The sequence below is a fragment of the Heliangelus exortis genome, chromosome 3 (genome assembly GCF_036169615.1).
Source record: "Heliangelus exortis chromosome 3, bHelExo1.hap1, whole genome shotgun sequence".
Lineage (NCBI taxonomy): Eukaryota > Metazoa > Chordata > Aves > Apodiformes > Trochilidae > Heliangelus > Heliangelus exortis.
This window is the reverse complement of record NC_092424.1, coordinates 13,704,926-13,724,983: the sequence shown is the minus strand read 5'-3', so window position 1 is coordinate 13,724,983 and position 20,058 is coordinate 13,704,926. Positions and strand designations below refer to the sequence as shown.

At 45.9% G+C, this 20,058-nt stretch overlaps 1 long non-coding RNA gene across 1 annotated transcript in view; it reads right to left on the bottom strand.

Annotated features, from left to right (window-relative positions):
* The window catches only part of LOC139794146 (uncharacterized), a 34,607-nt gene that overhangs the window by 8,062 nt on the left and 6,487 nt on the right, over nucleotides 1–20,058 (bottom strand). Inside the window, exon 2 of the long non-coding RNA XR_011724975.1 lies at nucleotides 6,305–6,426. This is a non-coding gene — a long non-coding RNA (uncharacterized lncRNA). The remainder of the gene's footprint in view (nucleotides 1–6,304; nucleotides 6,427–20,058) is intronic.

Below are 20,058 nucleotides of genomic sequence, written 5' to 3'. Positions count from 1 at the left end.
AACCAAGAAGAGCTTTGTGAGGGTTATGAGCCCTTAGGGCTCTGTGATCCACATATTTTTCGTCCACAGTGCTGCGGGTAGTTCAGGCTTAAAAGATCCACAACATCCCAAGCTTGGGATACCCCTTATATGCAGACTTGACCCAGTCTGAGCTCAGTTTATTCAGCATTTAGTAACAACCTGCTGCCTATGCTGGAGCAGACTTCCAGCCAAGGCTGGAGTTTATGGTGCAGATAGTGTGCAAGCCTGGAGTGGCTTTGGGCTATGGCTAAGCGAGGGCAGAGTAGCTCCAGATGTGGTCCAGATGTGGTCCATTTTAACATGAGAAGCTCAGGCACTGCTGTTGGTGTTGCTCTATCAGGCACCAGTGAGTCCCAGGGTATGTGGGTGAGACTTTGTTCTTCAGTTAAGTCCCTCTGGGCTAAGCTAGTGCTAAGCCAGGAAATGCAGCAGCAGCCTGGGGCTTATCCCACAGTACTTCTCACATGGAAAGTTTCTGTGCCCTCCTAGGCAGCCAAGGATTCGGGCAGCTTGCAGAGAAGTAGTGAATACATGGTCAGGACCCAGCTGTGCATCCATCTTCTGAGGAGGCACCAGGAGCACCCCGCACCCCCTCACCTCCATGTTGGGTGCCATGCTGCCTTCACAGGATTCTTGAGCCAGGGCTGTTCAAGTTACAGTCCACTGAGGAGGAATCTGCAAATAACTGGACGGATCTGGTGGATGACACTCGACTTGTCACTGTCATCTTCTTGCACTAGGGCAGCATTTTGAACAAGCCATCCACCAATAGAGCCAGGTGTGAGCGCTGCAACTTGGAAACAGTGGGCTGAAACAGGAGGTGAAGAAAGTATCTGCCAGTGGACTCATTATCCTCTGTTTACTGATTGGAAGACTGGCACAACAAATGTGGCAGTCAGCCCTTGCTCAAGGAAAAGAAGTTAGCCCAGGATGACAAGACCTCAGAAGCTCCTGCAGCCTTTTCCAGGGAGCAGACACTGCTCATGGGTTGCTACCTCTTCACTTTTGTGATGCATCAGGAGGGCTGGAATCTCTGACCCCTCCTCCATGTCAGCTCCCAGCTTCCATGACAAGGCAAGGCTGCAGAAGGTTCTGAGCACCAGCTTCAAGGGGGCTCTCTGGTTCCCCAGAGTGAGCCCGGCCAGGTGAGACTGGCCAAAACCAAAAACTGCTGTTAGTGTCAGGAGTGATGCAAAAAGGATCCTTCCTCATTTTTCAGATTTTTTGTGTTCCCAGCAGCACTAGAAACTGAACAGAAAGTCAACATCTCAGCCTCTCTAAGCCTGCCTAACCAGCTGGCCAGACCATGTACCACCACTGGGAAAGCTGAACACACACAGCACATTCACAGAAAGGAGAATATCTCTGAGTAATAGTTGCAAGTGCAATGGCATCTTTACTCTGAGCTGCAGCATCTGGGCTGCTGCTATGGTGGCATTTTCGTTCGGCTGGGGAGATGCACTGTGACATTGCTGCTACCTATGACGCAGAGAGCAGAGCAGCACAGACCCCCAGGGATTGTCTCCTAGCACAAACATCTTTCTGTTGTTCTTTTACAACTGAAGCTGTCAATAAAATACACACCTCCATACCAAAAGAAAGGAAAAAAAAAGAAGTTATCTTTCTCAGCTGACAGATACATCAGTGTCTTGTTACCCTCAGCTATGCCACCACTCCTCCATTAACCCAGAATAAGATCCTGCCTGGATGAAGGAACCTGAATTTCCTCTCTCTTTATCTTCTGTTTATAAACTTTTAGCAGTAAGGGTTTGGCTAGAATGGCTGGCCTAGGGTTCATGGCAGAGGTTGGTGTGGTTATGCATGTCCAAACCTGCCTGGAATCAGCTTCTCTCCTGGAAACCTCACCTCCATAGTGCTCTGAGTCCTGGCAGCAAGCTGGCTGGTGCTCAGGAAGCTCTGCACTGCAAGGCACACACCAAGGTCCATGCCAGGCATATACAGAGGCATGGGAAGCACAGGGAGGGACAATAGAGCTCACAGAGATGTCCCTGACCATCCTCTCCCCCGGCTCCTGTTTCCTTTAATTGACACAGGACCTGCACACCTCTCTTCCTGACAGCCTTTCCCCCAGACTGGGTAGTGACAATTCCAAGAGTGCAAAGGTAAAAGCAGAGTGACCCAGGCAGGGTGTAAGCCACCAAGCCTGAGCAGGAGAATGCAGAGTGGGAATACAAAGATTTCCTGCTGCGATCTGGAGAAGAGGGGGCTTTAGACCACTGTTCATGCTGTCAGAGTGCTACATTTCTTAGCAGGTTGCCCAGGTGTGTGAAACAGCTGAATGGAGACATTTTCCCAGAAATCACCATTAAAGATATTTGGTCTACCATGAGGAAAGATAACTCCCTGATAATAAGAAATACTTCAGCGAAGAGGAGAGGGCGCCAGGGAGGCAGCCCAAGCCAGTTATAGTGATACACTTCATTTCCCAAAACCTCGACTTACAGCAACCTAGAAAATAAAGGAAAATTGTATTTTGTCTACTATGTCTGTGCTTTTCTTCAATCTAGGAAACTAACAGAAAGAGATGAACTTTCAGCAAGGCTTTAAAAATGGTGATTAAGAAAAGGAAAAAATATAAAACGTAACACTGGTCTAATGATTCCAAGGGACCCTCTCTGAAGACTCAGGTTGGAAAAACACCCTAAAAGGGTAGATTTGTCCTTCTTGCCCATTTAAAAATACAGGCAATTGAAATACCTGAGCCAAATCCCATGCTCCCTTTGGCAAATAAATTACCCTTATATGATGCAAGCCCCTTCTTAAATCCCAGTGGAGCTTTTTCTGCCCATTAAATAAGCTGAGAAACTGTTGCAGAACCTTATGATGCCTACATAGACTTTTTTCAGCCTACTTTTATTTGTAAGCAGCCATTCTGATGGCACAATTCCCACTCTTTGCAGGAAGTATCTGAGAGGACTGGCATTTGCCTTTCTCCTGGCTGTATCATTTTCTCACAGAATCAGAGTTGGAAGGGACCTCTGGAGGTTATTTCGTCCAACCCACTTGTTCAAGCAGGCTTGTGGACTGTGTCCACACAGCTTTTGAGTATCTCCAAGACTGGAGATCCCACCACCTCTCTGGGCAAAGTGTGCCCCTGCTGGGTTCTCCTCACAGCCAAAAGCTGTTTCCTGACATTCAAGAACCTCTTGTGTTTCAGTTTGTGCCCATTGCCTCTCATCTTGTAACTCATCATCACCACTGAAAAGAGACTGGCTCTGCCTTCCTTGTACCTTCCCTTCAGGCATATTTACACACTGGTGAGAAATCAGCCATCTCTCTACTCAGCCAGTATGACACAGTAGCAGCCCCAGGATCTCTCTCTTCCTGACAGTTTCAAAGACATGGACCCCTATCTTATAGCTGAGCTTTTCATAAGCAGTTTCTCAGACTTTCTGACGCTGCATTTTTTAATGTCAGACCTTTCTATTACTTCAATCTTCAAACTGACCACATTTCTACTGCATGAGATTCTGAGCCTTTCCTGTCCTACTGATGTGTCCCATCTTTGTGTGAATATCAGATTCTCCCACAGGACACCTATGTTTCCATTAATGAAAACATTGTATCAGTCCTAAGATTCACCCCTAAGAAACACTGCTAGACCCTTAAGCCTGGTCAGTACACTCCTGTGAAACAGGCATTGCTGTCATCTCCTCTTGAGCTAGTTTTTTACCCTCTACTGATACCTAAATACTTCAGCTCCACTGTTTTCTCAGTGGCATCCCATCAAAAATGTATTTGAAGGATAAGTAGATCTTCAACATCTCTTTCATCTAGAAAATCAGCTGCCTTCTCAAAGAAAGATATTAGATGACTCTGCCATGATCTGCCCAGGGCAAAACCCATGTTTCATTGTAGGGCCTTTTCCACCTACCTTTGCTAATTTTTCCATCCTTCAGAAGTTGCTCAAAAGCTTCAAATATTGCTGAGGTCAGACATGGTCTTGTACATGCCCAGAGCACAATTATCACCATTATTAACTAAAGATACTACCTTTTCTAATCTCTAATCAGGTAGTACTCAAAGTTTGAAATATGTATCAAAGCTCCATGTCAGCTGCTTGTCCCTTGCATGCAAATCTTTCAGAGTTTGGAAATGCAGATTACTCATGCTTCCCAAACTCACCACATCCAACATTCAAAGTCAGCTTCCACCCAGATGCAATCATTGAACTTCTTGGTACCTGATGCTCTCGGCCATCTAAAGAAGGAGAACATGGTAATAGTGTAATACAGCTGCCTCTAGCTAAAAATCAAGTTGAGAAGGGCCAAGGTGGGAATGAGAAGGCAACAGACCTCAGTGGCTCATGCCCAGCAGGTGAAAGGATGCTCTGAGACTCTTCCAGGTGACACCAAGATTGATTTTTCTACAGGCACGATCCACAGGTTTGGTCTAGGGATCTCAGGAACACCAGCACAGAAAGACACATTCTATTTTATTCCCTGCATTAAGAAGGCTTGTTCATCTGGCAGATATGTAACTGCTGTGGTGAAAGGTTTTGCTAGAAATAAAGTAGGTTAGGAGCATCAGATTAAATTAAGAGAAAAACAAGCTAGGGGCTTGGCTAAGGAACAAATGAGGACAGCATGTAGCACTGACAGTTAAAATTGAACTCACTGTACTCATTTGTCCCTTAGCTACACAGGCAGGTTTTTCACATGTTGCTGCCAGATTATTTTCTATGCACATACAGAAAGAAAGTCCAAAAAGGATCTGTGTGATAATCCAGCTCTCCAGAAATCATGTCATTGGTGTATGTCCTCTGGACACTGACTGTGTGAAGGCATTAGATGGATGGGTATAAAAGAGGTACCTGCACTTGGCTGGGGATATGAGAAAATGCCTTTATTTTATGGCTTTTTTTCCCCCTCTATACTAGAAACGCTGTTGAGCAAAGAAGCAGATTCTGATGCTTGCTCAGTGCCCACAAAAATGGGCATTTCTAAAGGGATTGATAAGGACTGTCAGTTTTAAATTTGACAGCTCTCTACAATTTTTTTAATCTTTGCTCTCCAAATCCAAACCAATTTGACATCATGCAGCAGGGTAAAGATGTTCAGATACTATTGTCTGAGTTCATACATTGAGATTATATCAATGCCATCATTATAACAATAATTATGAACACTTAATACTTGATGGGAAAATAATCATTTTCCCATCTTAAAAATCAGGCTGAACCCAGCATAAGCATTCAGATAACCTGTTTCTCACATAGTCACCACTCTAATATGACAGTTCTGAACACACCCAGCCTGCCTGGGCTGCTTGGGGGGCTGTGGGGCCAGTGAGAACCCCCTAGATGCCACAAGAGGTCTCAAACTGCATGAATGTCTATATTGTGGCAACCAAATCCCACCCTTGCCAGTGCAACCTGTGGAGCATCTCCTTCTTGCATCTCCCTCTGGGGACCTGTGTTGCATTCCAGACTGTGCTGGTGGCTGCCTTGACTCCATCTCTGATGGCTGAAGTGGGAGCACTGAGCTCCTGCTTGGCACCAAATGTTCAGTCCATTCTCCATCCCACCCCTAACCATTAGACAACCCAAGCTGGATGAACTGGTTGCCTCCTGTGGAACTCTGCAGATCATAGTATTAAGCCATGTTTGCCCCATCTCCAGCTAGGTTGGACACAGAAGTAGGCAGATATGACAGTATTGATGATCTTGGTGTGATTTAGATGTGTTATTAGCCACTACATCTTATCTTGTGCTGGCAAGGCAGAGTTTATGTTTAAATATCATACTTAGAGGTCTCAGACACATATATTGAAGTCTCTAGGTGTGACACTACTAGGAAAAGGTAGGAGAAAATTCAGCTGGGGGTCATCTGAATTGTTGCTTAGAAACCACCACTGGATGTGATATAGCAGCCTAAAGGAATGGAGAAGATGGTTGAACGGCAGATGCATACACATACAAAATCAGTATATTAAGAGGCAAAAGTCTCATTTGACAGAGAGCATGAGAAAATGAAAAGCAAATGGGATGCTAAAATGTTTTACGCTACATACTCATCACAGAGAAGGGGAGTTGTGTTTTTAATGAGCAAAGATGTATCATTTCACTTACTGAGACTTCCAGCTGATGATAAAAAGACTTGCTTTAAAGCAGCAGGATTAAACAAGGTGCAGATCTGGATTATAAATTGCCATGTACCAAATGTGAACAGATTGCCCTTAAATGTCATTCTTATGTAGATAAATCAATCCTAGTTGAAGAGAGCAGTTCAGTGTGGGAGAAGTGAAGGAAAAGGTAATGTACCTGTCTCCTCTTACATCTTGTGCAGAATCCAGTTCTACCAAGACATCTGCCCCATGCAGATCCTGAAGACCTTTTCTTCTCTGTAGCTCTTTCCTTAACCTCATGTCCTGGTTTGAGCACTTCTGAAGACAGCAAGAGACAAGACAGCAGCAGTTCATGGACCCAGAAAGCAATTTCACACAGTTTATCCTCCCTTCACTCCCATTGCCTAGGCACCACCCTGCAGCAGTTCTACTGCTCTGGGGAGCTGCTGGAGGAAAGGCTGACCCCCAAAAACCTTGCAGAGCACCACAAAAGTGATAGCAGAGACAACCTTGAAGAAAAGAGACCATTTCCCCCACAGCCTTTGGGTCCTCCATGGGGATGAAAAGGGTAATGAGGAGTGCACACTGGCGATCTGAGTCCTTTCATCTGGCGGGCACTGGTCAGAACCACCCACTGGGGAACCATAAATGTTGGTCCACAAATTGAAACAGTTGGGAAACATCTGTTCAAGGCATCTCCAGGAGCAGAAAGCATTGTCAAGAATCAACTGCAAGGAACTGAAAGGGACTGCTAGACTGAGAAAACACCCTGCAGGGAAAGAACGTTATCTCTCAGCATCTCTCTCAGCATGCATTTGAAGGACAAGGGAGTAGGATGATGAGGCCAGCCCAGGCTCACTCTTTTCGAGCAAAATAGAGAAGGGACTGCAAAGGACTGAGAGGCTGAGAAAACAGGAGCAGGAATGAGCCAGTGCATCCACAGATCAGGAAGGCAACAGAGCTGCAAAGGCTCATCCAGGTCTTCTAATGCTTATGATATTTCATTAAAGTAAGCTACCGTATTGAAGGAGGATTAGAGGGCAGTAAAAGCATATCTATCTTTAAAATTGGCATTAGTGGTGATCCTGGGAATTACAGACCAATGAGCCTTACTCTGAACTAGGCAAATTAGCTGAAAAGATAATTAAAGCACAAAGAATAAAACATCCAGATGACAGTGGTGATTTAACAGGAACAAACCAACACTGCTTCAGCAAAAGTATTCATGCTTCACACATCTGTGAGGATGCTTTGTGCATGTCAGCAAAACAGCAGATAAATGAAAAGTGAGGTGGTTTATTTGGACTTTCAAGAAGCCTTCATCCACACTCCCCATACTGACTGGCATTATTTGAAAGCAAAGTAGTTGAACATAAAATGTAAGTAGGTACTGAAGATCAAAAACAGATTCAAAGAACTGCTAAAAACAATCAGTGGTCAATCTGGTGAGGGATTTCAAATGCAGCAGCTCCTATGTGGGTAACAGAATTAACAAGTGATCACAGAGGCAAGAGGACTTCAGCAATCTCCTCCTCTCTTTATGTATTTCTATTATGAGAGTATCTTTTGACACCTCTTCAGCTCACACAGAAGTGTCTTTGTTCTTCAGTCATAGAGGAAACTGAGGCAAGCCAGTTGAGCACATGTTATCAGCCTTCACCTTTCTTTCATAAATCTTATACTTGTTAAGGGACAGAAAAAGGGCAACTCCCAAATCCTCATCTCCTGGAGGCATGCTATATCCTGAGCATCTCAGCTTGCCTTCTCCCTAGAGATTTTCAAACCACGATTACAGAACTGAAAGCTGGAAGCTGCATTTGCTAAGCATTTTTAAAAATCAATTAAAAGGAAAGCCAACACACAAAACCCCAACATTTTTACAGCACCATTACTTTGAAGCTGACTTCATTTTGTTGCTGCCTCCTATCTTGTGATATGTTGGACCGTAGCTGTGGTGATGCAGGACTGTAATGGCAGACACCAGTGGGGCACAGCAAGAAATCCTGATAGGAAGCACACCTTTCCTTATCAGATGTCACACTCCAAAGGGTGCCCGTAGGGTCAGTGCCACCCAGGATATTTGTTACCAAGATTCACACAGCATCTGTGTGTATAAAGGATGGAATACAAAGAACACCTGATGATGGTCTGACCCTGATCTGTCCTTGTGTCACACCAATGAAGCCCTATATTTTCCTGTGGGATTGAAGCCTGGGGCATGCAGGTATGAATCCCATCCTCTGGGTTTGACTATGGCAGCTCTGCTTTCAAAATTACACAGTAGGAACACAGAAAGGGTAGCAAAAACTATTAGAAGTCAGGAGAGCTTTCTGAATGGGAAGGGAGAGAGAGATTGAGGCAAGGTAATACAGAAAGAAGATGAATACAAGGGATGCAAAAAATAGGTACAAAATAATGGCTGGACAGGAGGAAGTAAATCATTCCCTCACATAAACTGTCCAACAATACAAGAACAGAGAACATGCAATTAGAGTGAAAGGCAATGGATTTTGAACTGATAAAAGGAGAAACTATTTTTACACAACGAATAATTAACCTGTGAATTTCACTGTCATGGGATTTTGCCGAGGACAGAAGCTCAGCAGCATTCAGAACAGGAAAAGCCATTGATATGAATAATGAAAATATCCACCTTTACACTTGACAGAATAAAATCTCTCTGAAAGGGATTTTAACTCCTCCCTGCCCAGTAGGATCTCTACTGCTTGACTAAGGAGGGGGGGTGGTGAGGAGATGTCTCCTGGGCACGTGCTTTCTTCCAGCCTTTAGATTCCCACCAGAGTGGCTGCTCCCTCCTTCTTTGCAGCTCTTGGTGCTGTAAAGAGAAAGAACAGATACCAGACAGAGGGGCAGAAGAGCTGCTCCTTTAGGATAATTCAGGTGTTCTGGTAGAAGAGATTTTAATTGCTTTTAATTTCCATCTCTGTATTGTTCAGCCATCTGCAAGTTCCTAAGGCCTCAGAAGCCTGATGTCTCTGGAGGAAAGGAGAATTCAGCCTGCTTTCTGCCAGATGAGGCTGTTGCTTTATCTTTTACAAATCTGACCAAAATATCTCTCCTTGACAGATTAGTTGGCCTGTTTTCAGCTAGTTTTTTTGACCTCACTCATACCTTTAGCATTTTCATGGGAAAGACAAAGTTATAAAATAACTTCAGCTATATGAAGCTGGAGAGTAAATACATAGGTGCTAATGACTCCTTCATATATTTACAGAGGAGAGTGGACTTGATTCTGTGTCATTTTACTATGCTATTTACCTTCTCTCAGAAAAGCTCAGCCTCATTTACCTTTGCTGACTGAGATCAGTATTGATGATTCCCTGTGACACTTGTTGCTTTATCCCTTCTTTCCAGAAAGAGTGAATGTAGCGAAGGAATGTGGTTCACCATCTATCCCAAAGAGAAGAGTTGTAACAGATTTTTTAGGCCTTCCTGCTAAGGTCACCTACCCCTGCTGGTAACATGTCAACTTCTGCCTCTGTAGACCATTTCCATGCCAAGAATGCAAAACATTTCATTAAGATTAGGTAGGCAGCTCAACACACCAAGGATGCGAGTGGGTGAATAGCATCTCCATTTGGAACTGAAAAATTAACAGGTGAATTAAGCAGCATGTGTGAGCACAAAATGTAGATCCTTTAAACATCCCTGCAGAGCTTATAAGCTACAATTATTGCTCCATGAGCAGCTAAGAGTGCTGGAATACATCAACCAGGCAACCCTCCACCTGCTTCCTTCCCCCTAATAGACCTCTTCAGAGTGTGCTACCAGAACCAGTCATGGTGAAGGTGAAAAACACACCCAGAGGAAATGGTGCTGCTGCCTTCCCTGCAGGGCTGTAGCTCAGCTTAGCAGGTAACAGGCACAGCCAAGGCATGGCATGCTCACGTGTGGCTTCTACTGCTGCCCATAGAGAAGCACAGGGGACTGACCTATTGCCACCAGCTCTGGGGTACAGCCTGGTGGCTCCTGTGACACTGGACTTGATCCCCGCCCCCAACCAGGCACACATGTGGGAGCTCAACCACTCTCAACCACCCTCAAGGAGTGAGGAGTGTAAGAAACACCTCAAGACTGACTTGGACACACCAAAGCCCATCCTTCCAGTTACCTTGTTTTCTGCGTATTTCATAAACTAACTTGGATTCTTTTTCCACGTACCTATCCAACTTCCCCTTGAAAACAGGCAAAGTTTAAGCACACACAGCACCCAGACGAAAGGACTTGTACCACCTCACTGCATGATGTGTGAAGAACAGATGTTTCCTTGTTTGAACCTTCTAGCTGTCAGCATGGTTTGATGAGCTCCTGGTTCTTGCATCGGACAAGTGGAAGTGGAAGACAGATGGAGAAGAGGCTGTATTTCAGGCAGTTTCCTGCTCTCAGGAGAGGACTGCAGAGGCTGAAGCTGATGTACAAGTCCCAGGGGAAGGCTGACTTAGCTGTGACCTCCTCTCTCCCCATTGGGAAGCCAAGGTGTCCAATCTTGGGCTCTGTGAGGTGAAGTGCTTCTTGGTGAGGTACCAATCAACTCATCTTTGCAGGTCCAGGCATGTGGCAGATACTTGCTCACTCTCACACACCAAGCACAACTGAACTCTTAGCCCTTGCTCCCAGGTGTGGCTGAGGAAAACACCAAGTCACATCACAATGTCACCCACAGGAAATAATGAAATACAGAGGGGGAAAAAAATAGGAAGGAACTAAAAGCAGAATGCAAAGCAAATAAAAAGCAATTTCTTGTGATGAAGTGCTATTAAAATATTGGAAGAGATGCTGAACTTAGCCTTAAAGAACTGTGCAGTATATACCAGGCGTGGGGAATAGTCCAACACTCCTGGGCGTTGTGATAAACCCAGGAAATTACTAATCTGTCTAAAGAGGAAGGAAGATAGAGAGAAACATATTCTTCTTACAGAGGATAAAGTGGATTTATTATAACCCAAGCAGCAAGGTATCAGGGTCATTTTTGTGGATTACTATAGGCAATTATATACATGGCTAAGAAGGATGAAGTAAGAAGAGGGTTGATCGTCTTCTGGGAAGACATGAACCAAAGGGATTTTATAAACTGAATAAAGAAGTCCAGATAAGGCTGTAATGGATCAGAGAACACCACAGCCATGCTGCTGCTACATTAGGGTAACAGCTACCTGGGGGAAGCTTTTCAGCAGTAATAGACCCTTAGTCAGTCAAACTTCTAAAGCAGGTAGCAAAGGCATGGTGCTGTTGCAGCACCTACAAAATGAGCCTGTCAAACTTTAAAATTCCTCTTCTTGGGCTTTCTTGTGTAGCACTAGACACAAGCAGATAGAAAAAACCTCCAGTATGCCTGTGAGTTGTCTTTAGAAAAGCTGAGGAAGAAAACCACCTTTTTCCCTTCCTCTGCCTTGCCTTGCAATCCATCTGGCCCCAGTTCTTAAGGTCCCAGATTCCAAAGGCTGCTGGATTCTTCACTGGCCACAGCCAGGCAAGAGACAAGCTCCTGGTTTGTGACACCTACACATACACCCTAGAATGTGAAATAAGCTTGCCAAACTCATTTCACACAGAAGCTGCCATGCGTTCACCAGGTCTTAACAACATTAGGTGACAAAGATTTTACTAAATAGAAAATAGACTCTTCCAAGAGAAGCTAGAAAACCTGAAACTCTTATCACGCAAATAAAGCAGAGGACAATTAGCCTTTCCCTTGCATGAAAGGTTTCCTTTGCTGAACATAGATAAGACTGGAAAAAGCTAAAGCAAATAACTTCCAGTCTCCCCCTGGTGATCAAAGCCCCACTTATGCTCTCAGGCCCTGGAGAACAGGTCCTGGCAGAAGTGGTGCTCAGCAAGAGGCTGGGCAGGAAACACCATGTCTGTCACCGGAGAAGTGAGGAAGCCAAGAATCAAATGCCAGGAACATTTCTGCAGGAAAGGCAAATCCTCCTAGTGGCAGTGAGGAACAGAGCTCAGGGGAGAGGTGGGGAGGGAGAATGTGTGTGGGAGCCTAAGGTGTGTCACTGTTCACACACCTGGGGAGGATACAAGGGCCCAGCATGTAGTCCTATGCCCTGTTTTATGCAGGTGGGATGAGTTTCTGGTTTGTCCAGCCTATGAATCACTGGCTGTGCCTGTGAAGATCTGAAAAACCAGCCTCCAGAGTGGACACAAAAGAGTCACTGCCTGCCTCCCATCTATCACATCCCTCTCACAGACAAGCTGAAGCATGGGCAGAGTGTCAAACCCACCTCAGACACAGACAGCTTCACTTGAAGACCAGTGCCTGGTCACCTGGAGAGCAGCATATCCCCGCTCTCAGTGCTCTACCAATTTAAAGCGCTCCATTTGGTGTCTTTGCTGGGCAGGACAGGGAGACTTTAACTGCTGTTTGTCTGCTGTTGAACATGCTGGGTTTGCAGCCCACCAAATAGAGGTATGCTGAGCTGTATATTTCAGAGTCCTGAGCTTGCTGTAAGAAAAGCTTGCAAAACTGCCAGTTCTAAAGGGGACCCAGATACCCACTGACAGAGTTTTCTTCCTTTCCCACTCCCTTTCCTACTTTGACCATCAGTAGAGGAGCTTTCAGAGCATTTTGGCAGATATTCCCTTCAGCCCATCTTTTATCAGACAAAACAGTTTTACTCATCTCCACTTCCAGCTTTATGCCAGAGAAGGGCAGCCAGAGCTGCCACAGTTACACCTGAGAGAGGCAGATGGCAAGGTTTGGCATTTCCTAGAGTCCTGCAAGCTGCTACTACAAACTTTATGACAGACCATGTCTCAGGGGATGGCTGCAGATTACTCCACACTGCTGGTATTCCCACACTTGCCTGCTCTGAGAACACAGAGCTGGTTATTTTCTCTCCCTTCTCCAGCTACCAAGGACACAGGGAGAGCATCCCAGTGCTCCCAAACTATTCACCTGCTGCTTTACGCCCTCCTGGCATCATGTAGGCACCACATTGTCCTTGTGCCTCAATTTCTCTTGTAATAAGACTTACTATTTTGCTGTCTGTCCCAAGGAGCTGCAGCCTATTACTAATTAGTGCCTGCAAAATGCTTTCAAGCTCCTCAAAAGGAAGGTGCAAAAGAAGGACTAAATATCATTAACAGCTTTATTTTACACACAGCAGAAAATTAATGAGGTGTTGGCTCCTGATGAACTGCAGCTACCATCCTGCTGAGTAAATTTTGCTTTCATAGCAGGTATTGCCCACATCTGTGTTCCTGGACTGCTACCATTTGGGATGTTACAATCTGAACTGAACCACTACCAGCTCCTGGTGTCTGTTGTCTTGCAAAGGCCACTTACAGCTTTTTCCATTCATTTCCTTGGAGCTGCCTAGGATGCTGGTGACACGAGTGGGGACTGGAGGAGGAAAGCCAGGAGACAATTCAAAAGGGTGAGGTGTCTGCTTCCAGGCTCCTAATAATAGACTGCAACAGGAGGCATAAATTAGCTAATATCAGTCTCTGAATTGAATGGCTCTGAGGGTTTCTCCAAGCAGCTCATCCAGAGTGTTTCTGTTGCTAGTGCCCCATTGTCAGGGCTTTCAAATGGCAGCTTTGGGTCCCTGCTGCTTGCAGGGCTGGAAGGTACTCAGGGACTGCAAGAGAAGTCATAAAAAAATTGCTCTTGCTAATTTAAAAGTCAGATATCCCATTGAGCATATTCAGAGTTCAAAGGAGGGTTGCATCAATGCAGGTTCATGGAGTGAGTCTTACTTCAGCTGGCGTACCTGCTGTCTTCATTTGCCAGATGTATGCCTGCTGGGGAAAGAGTGATTCCACGAGCTGAGACAAGGACACAGAAGGTCCCAGTTGTGCCCCAGACTCCTTCAGGGCAATGCACCCAGAGCTGGGTGCTGGGGGCTCCTCCTGCAGTTGGGTTCTGCAGCACCCCCTGTTCCCCAGGGCTCCTTCCCAGGTGGATAAGCACAGAGCCAAGGGGTTCATAGCCACTGCTCCCTCTGCCCTGCTGTTTCATCCTGACATTGAAGGGTCTGGAGCACAAGTCTTATGAGCAGCCACTGAGGCAACTGGGGTTGTTCAGGCTGGAAAAAAGAGGGATGAGGGACCTTATCACTCCCTACAGCTACCTGAACAGAGGTTGGAGTGAGGTGGGTGTTGGGTTCTTCTCCCAAGTAACAAGTGATAGAACAAGAGGAAATGGCATCAAGTTGTGCCAGGGAAGGTTTAGATAAGATATGAGGAAAAGTTTCTTTACTGAAAGGATTGACAGGCAATGGGAACTGTTGCCCAGGGAAGTGGTGGAGTCACCATCCCCGGAAGGTATACATATGTAAAAGCCATGTAGATATGGTACATAGGGATATGGTTTAGTGGTGGGATTGGCAGTGTGCTAGATTAACACTTGGACTTGATGATCTTGAAGATCTTTTCCAACCAAAATGATTCTATGACCAGTTCACCCATGTGCTCCACCACTCTCCATAGCCCCTCAGGGCTGCCAGAGAAAAACAGGCAGGTTCAACATGGAGTTAAGGCTTCCACAAGCTGGATTCTCCATTGCACCATCTCCTTCTTGTCATGTGCTGGGCACTACTGGATGCAGTGTGCTTGGAAAAGCTGTCAGTGCTGCCCAAAGTCAAGACAGCCTGCACAGGAAAATGCTGCCTTCAATGCACTCCCATGGATCTCCATGTGGGAAATCCCAAGAAGACAAGGAACCCTTCATGGGGTCATCCTTTTCTCTAATCCACTGCAAGCTCTGCTGCCAGCAAAGACCTCCAGAGTCCAAAGAGTGAAGCAGGAGAAGGGTATGCTTTTTGTTAAGGAAGGAACCTCCATATGTAAATTTCCCTACATGGGAAGCAACCAACTTCGCAGGAGCAGGGCAACTGGAGTGCTCTGGAACCTAATGCTTTCGTGGTATTTCAGGGTTTCCACTCCCAGCCTGAGTCCTCCTTCTTTAAGGGAATTTATAGTAACTTTAATACATCAGAGACTGGTTTTCCAGGCCAAGGTCTCAACATGTTACAGTAAGATAAAGGTAGGTTTGTCTGTAAAGCCCTCAAAAGACCATCTGCCAATCCAAGTGAGGTCAGCAGAGAATGGTGTTTGCTGGATTGCATGCCAACAGACAAAGCCCTCCCCTCTGAAAAAAACTGTAGATGTAGAGATGAATGTGTGTGGAAAACACTTGAGCACTCTCCACCTGAGAGTAAATTACAGCTAAGCCAATGTTGTCAGTCAGCAGCTGGTACACAAAATGGTGTCTGTTTTCCCTATAGACATCTCCCCTTGTTTCATAGCACTTCTCCAGCCCCTTCAACTCCTGAAAGCATCTCTGAAGCAATACACTTCATGTCATCTCAGGAACTGGCCATTGGAGGTTGGAGCTAAGTTTGACTAATTTCCTTCTCTCTCCAGGCTGTGAAATCTGAAAACAGTGGAGTCCTTTTGTAAAGTCATCAAAAAGCATTCAAATCCCACCTGCATGTGTCATGCACTGTTCAAATCCCAAATTAGAAACGCAAACGCATGCCCTGTGCTGCAGCTGCTCTCCCCTACAGCTTCCTGCCATGCCCTGGTCTTCCTACTGCCTGCCAACATGGTGCCCACAGGCTGGAGCAGCACAGCCAGCTGTATCTGGCCTCATTTTGGACTTCTGCAAGCTGCCCCAGGTTCAGAGCCATCACAGGAACATGAAGTGGTCATATTCTTGCTGGGAGAGAAATGAGCTGTCACAGCTTAGCAGTTTGGGCAGACCAAAAACCAAAGGAGAGAATTATTGTTACACACACACACACACACACACGAAAAGGGAAGATAAAAGTGGAATAAAGACTGGAGACTCGAAGCTGGAAATTGAAAACAACTGGAGACAGACTTACTAGCACAGGGGAATGGCAGTAACATAAAGGATAAAGTAACAAAAATACAAATATATATAAATACAACCCGATCTCATTAGCAGCAGGGATGGGTGCCTGAGGGCCCCTTGCAGCCGGTCCGACTCAGGAGTGGGGTCCATGGCTCTTCCCAGCACCCGATAGGTACGGACTTTGAAGAGCAGGTGGCGAGCTGGTGGTAAAGGAGCCGAAGGGAGGGGCCAGGAGCAAGAGAAAAAAGAGGAGGGGCTGCCGGTCTGCCTGACCTTGGTAGAGTTAGGGCAGGCAATGGGAAGGAACAGACCCTCTGTGTTCTGCCCTTCTAAGAGTCCCAACGCCTTCCTTCTTTAGTTCCTCAAATTCAATGGATGACATGAGCCCAGCCAGGGCAGCTGTTTTATCTCTAAGATCTGTGTCAGGAGAATTGGTTTTCCAACTGCTCTAGCTGGAAAAGATAGATGATGTTTTGGACATTTAAATCTTTTCACAGGTCTAAGACACAAGTAGAGAACATCAGGTGAAGGGCAGAATAGAGAAAATGGTGATGAGGTTTAACTTCTTTACATTAATCAGCCAGACAATCTGAGAGGAAAAGTTAATAAGGCTTTTAGCCTGCTTCACACAGCCACAGCCTCTGCTGTCCACAGAAGGAAAACCTTGCAGTAGAGGGAACTCCCCTTTCACACCAGAGTCTTGATGGTTGAGGTGCTACTCTTGAAACAAGGCAGGAGCACATCAAACTGAGCCTTAACTGCTACCCAGCTGAGCTAAAAACTCTCTTGGACTGTATCCACATTGTTCTGTCAGAGCAGCCTCCAGAACCAGCAACAAAAAGGATAGTGATGAACCTGCCCAGCACTGTTTGTCTGTGGGATCCCTTCTAATCTCTAGACTGTGTTTAACCTGTATGCACAGGTTCACCCAACCTCCTGAGGGATCACATATTTTAGCACAGTTTGACTGGCCAAAAAAAAATGGACTGAGAGACTGACTCCAAGGGGAGCTGGAATGGGCTCTTAGCAAGAGGGCTGACTCTGTAAGCTTCTTATCCAAGTTTGGATAAAATTCCTGATCCCACAGTCAGGACTGCCCAGGTCCAAGGAAGGGCAACATTGCCTTGCGAAGCCCACAGCTGGTGGCTTGAGCCCTGCTCCCCACAGAAGACAGGAAGATGGTTGATGGTTTGTGTGTCACACACAGTCTTCAGGGTTCACACAGAGCTGGTTTAGCTATGTGGGAAAGGGAAAATACTGTTTCGGTGCTAATTTCAGGAAGATTCCTGTCTAGGGAAGCACAGCCCACAGCCTTGCCTATTGAGGGGAGAGGAGTGGGGGCACTCCTCCATGGGCTGCTCTGATGCTTCCGCTCCAGGGGCTTGCAGAAGTTGAAGGGAGTGAGAAACATCTTTGAAATGGGGACAGTGTCACACTGCCAGGGAAAGTAGGGAAGTGGGAGCCTGAGCCTGGTGAAAACACAGCTCTCTGTTGCTAGCAATTTCATAAGAAGTGTCTTCACGCTGTGTCAAAAGAAACCCAGCAGCAATTGAAAGAGAGGATTTCAATCAGAAACCCATCTCCTGTAAGGACTGCTTTGGGGGCAGAAGGGAGAAAGCAACCTGCAATCTACTTTGTATTGCTGAGCAATAATGGACCCAGCTCAGGTGGAAAGCAGATGGAAAGACAGTGAATAAGGCCCCCAAACACAGGGGAGAGGGGAAACAATCAGAGTGCTAACTGCTGCAGTACAGGCCAATGCCACATCAACCAGCTCTGCAATAATCAGAGCTTCAGCCCTCTACATTTGCCTCATGATATTCAGCCAGTGAGTAAACATTTTCCTGACCACAGACTAGATTTTAAACCACTTTAGCTGCAACTTGTCTCAACAAATATAAGAGCAGGAGTGCTGGTTTGAGTGTGTGACTCTGCTCAGCTCTGCCTATAGGCAGCTTGTGCACAACTGCTTTCACTCTCCCTGCAGGATTAGCACCCAGCATACTCACAGCCTGATGGATAAGGTGCTGTCTGACAACCATAGCTCTGTGCAGTACCTAAATCAGAGCCATGGCAAGCTGGTCTGGCTGTTGGTGTCACTTATGAGAGGAAAGTGGAGGGAACATCTCCAGTGCACTTGGGAAGCAACAACTCCCTCATCATGTGCATCCCACCTACTCTCACCAGACAAAAGCAGCAAGCCTGTTTCTCCCATGCTCTCCCTCTCTGAGTTGACCTTGGCTCTGCCACTCACTCCTGCCCTCCTGCCAGGATTTTGTTGGCTCTGCATTGGCAACTCCAGCAGTTGCCTACGCTGCAGAGAAGTCTGGAGCTTTGTCTCAGCAGGTCTCCTGGGGACAGTATCACTTGGCCAGCTCTGCCTGCGCAAACAAAGCTGCCTCACAGAAAGACCCTTGCTCTGAAAGAAAGCCCAAAGGACACAGGGCAGGACAGGGCAGCAAAGCCCAGATATCACCTGCCTTTCCTCAGGCTGTGAAAGTAGAGGACTGTGATCTTTTTTGATCATCTCTCCACTAAATGGAAATCTTCTGGAGCTGATTTTATTCCCTGGTAGGTTCAAGGGATAAGCTGGAGGGAACACAAACCATAGATAGATCAGAAAAAGGTTGGAATAGATCTGCTGCAGTAACACAGGAATGATTTGTTGGTGTCCAGAAGGATTTCTATGTGAAAGGAAAAAAAACAAACCACAGACCAATTTAAGGCTTTGGAGTACACCACAAGGAGAGGAATAGCATCCCACTCTGCTCACCATGTGCCTTTCATTTTCCTTCCCCAACAGGCACAGTGCCTGCCATGGGGTCCTCCTGAAGCCAGGGCACTGGTTAGGCTAGGCTCCCCATCTGCCCCAGTACCTCTCTTCTTCCCAAAGAGATTTGCAAGGCCACAGATGCACCACTGCGTAGGGAGGCAAAAACGATGGCAAAATCTCAGAAAGCTTTATATAACCATAAAACTGTTTCCCAGTAAGCTGTGTTTGTGCCATCTTTTTATATTTCAAGCCTGTTCCAGTTCTCTTTTTTTTCTTTATTTTCTTTTTCTTTTTTTTCCTTTTTTTTTTCCTTTTTTTTTTTTTTTTCCCAGCACTAGCAGCAGCAGTGTACTTAGCCTGGTAAATAATGCATACCACTCTCACTGCTATGCAGACAGACAAAGGCAGGTAGTGTATCAAAGAATAAAATTGTACAGCCAATTGCAGTGTAATAGCTGTAATTTAATGCCCTGTGGGTGATCAAAGATCCAGAAAGTATCAGAGACCCATGCTCTGTGCTGACTGGCAAGGTGACTGGAGATACAGCAGAGTGTTTGACCCTTGGATTGTCTCCAGCACAAGAGGGGCCATAAAAAATTCAGGAGACCATGCTGTCTCCCGGCAAAATGATTTCTGAGGTGGATAAATAGATGGATTTTGTGTGTACGCACACGCGGTATATTTATGTGGGTGCACAGAGGTAATCAAAGAAAACACTGATCAAGGCCCGGACTACTTATATAACAGAAATGCCTGGGGAAGCTGGGGGTGTATCTGGGTTGGTTTTTTGTTGTCTGCTTGCAAAAACGAAGAGAAGTCTTCACTAGGGCACCAGCTAGATCCCAGCTCAGGAAACCTCAACGCATTTCACACACAGGCTAAAGTCCAGCAATGTGTGCTGCTGTGTCTGTCTCATTTCAGCTCTTTGGCCATCTCAAACTTGGGGGCATTCAGATTCTTTGCCAGTTTCCAGTTTATGAAGCATTTGTCTTCACACACCCAGGAAGTCATTTGAGGAAGCAGAAATTATAGCAGAAGAAATAATACTATTTTCAGACTGCCTAACAGTCCCTTGATCAAAGCAGGGAGACACGTGTTTCCTTGGAGCTCAGCAGAGACACAGGAGGATACAACAGCTTTCCTTCTACCTAAACAACAAGAGTACGCAGGGATGTCACTTCCTGTTTGCCAACATCTTGGTTTATGAGCAGACTCCTTTCTTATCCCTCCCCAGGGAGCCTTGAGCTTCCCCTGTCCTCAAAAGCTTCTCCCATTGCCCAGAGGAAACAAGAAGCAAAAGGCTGGCCAAATCCTCCTAGGAGCA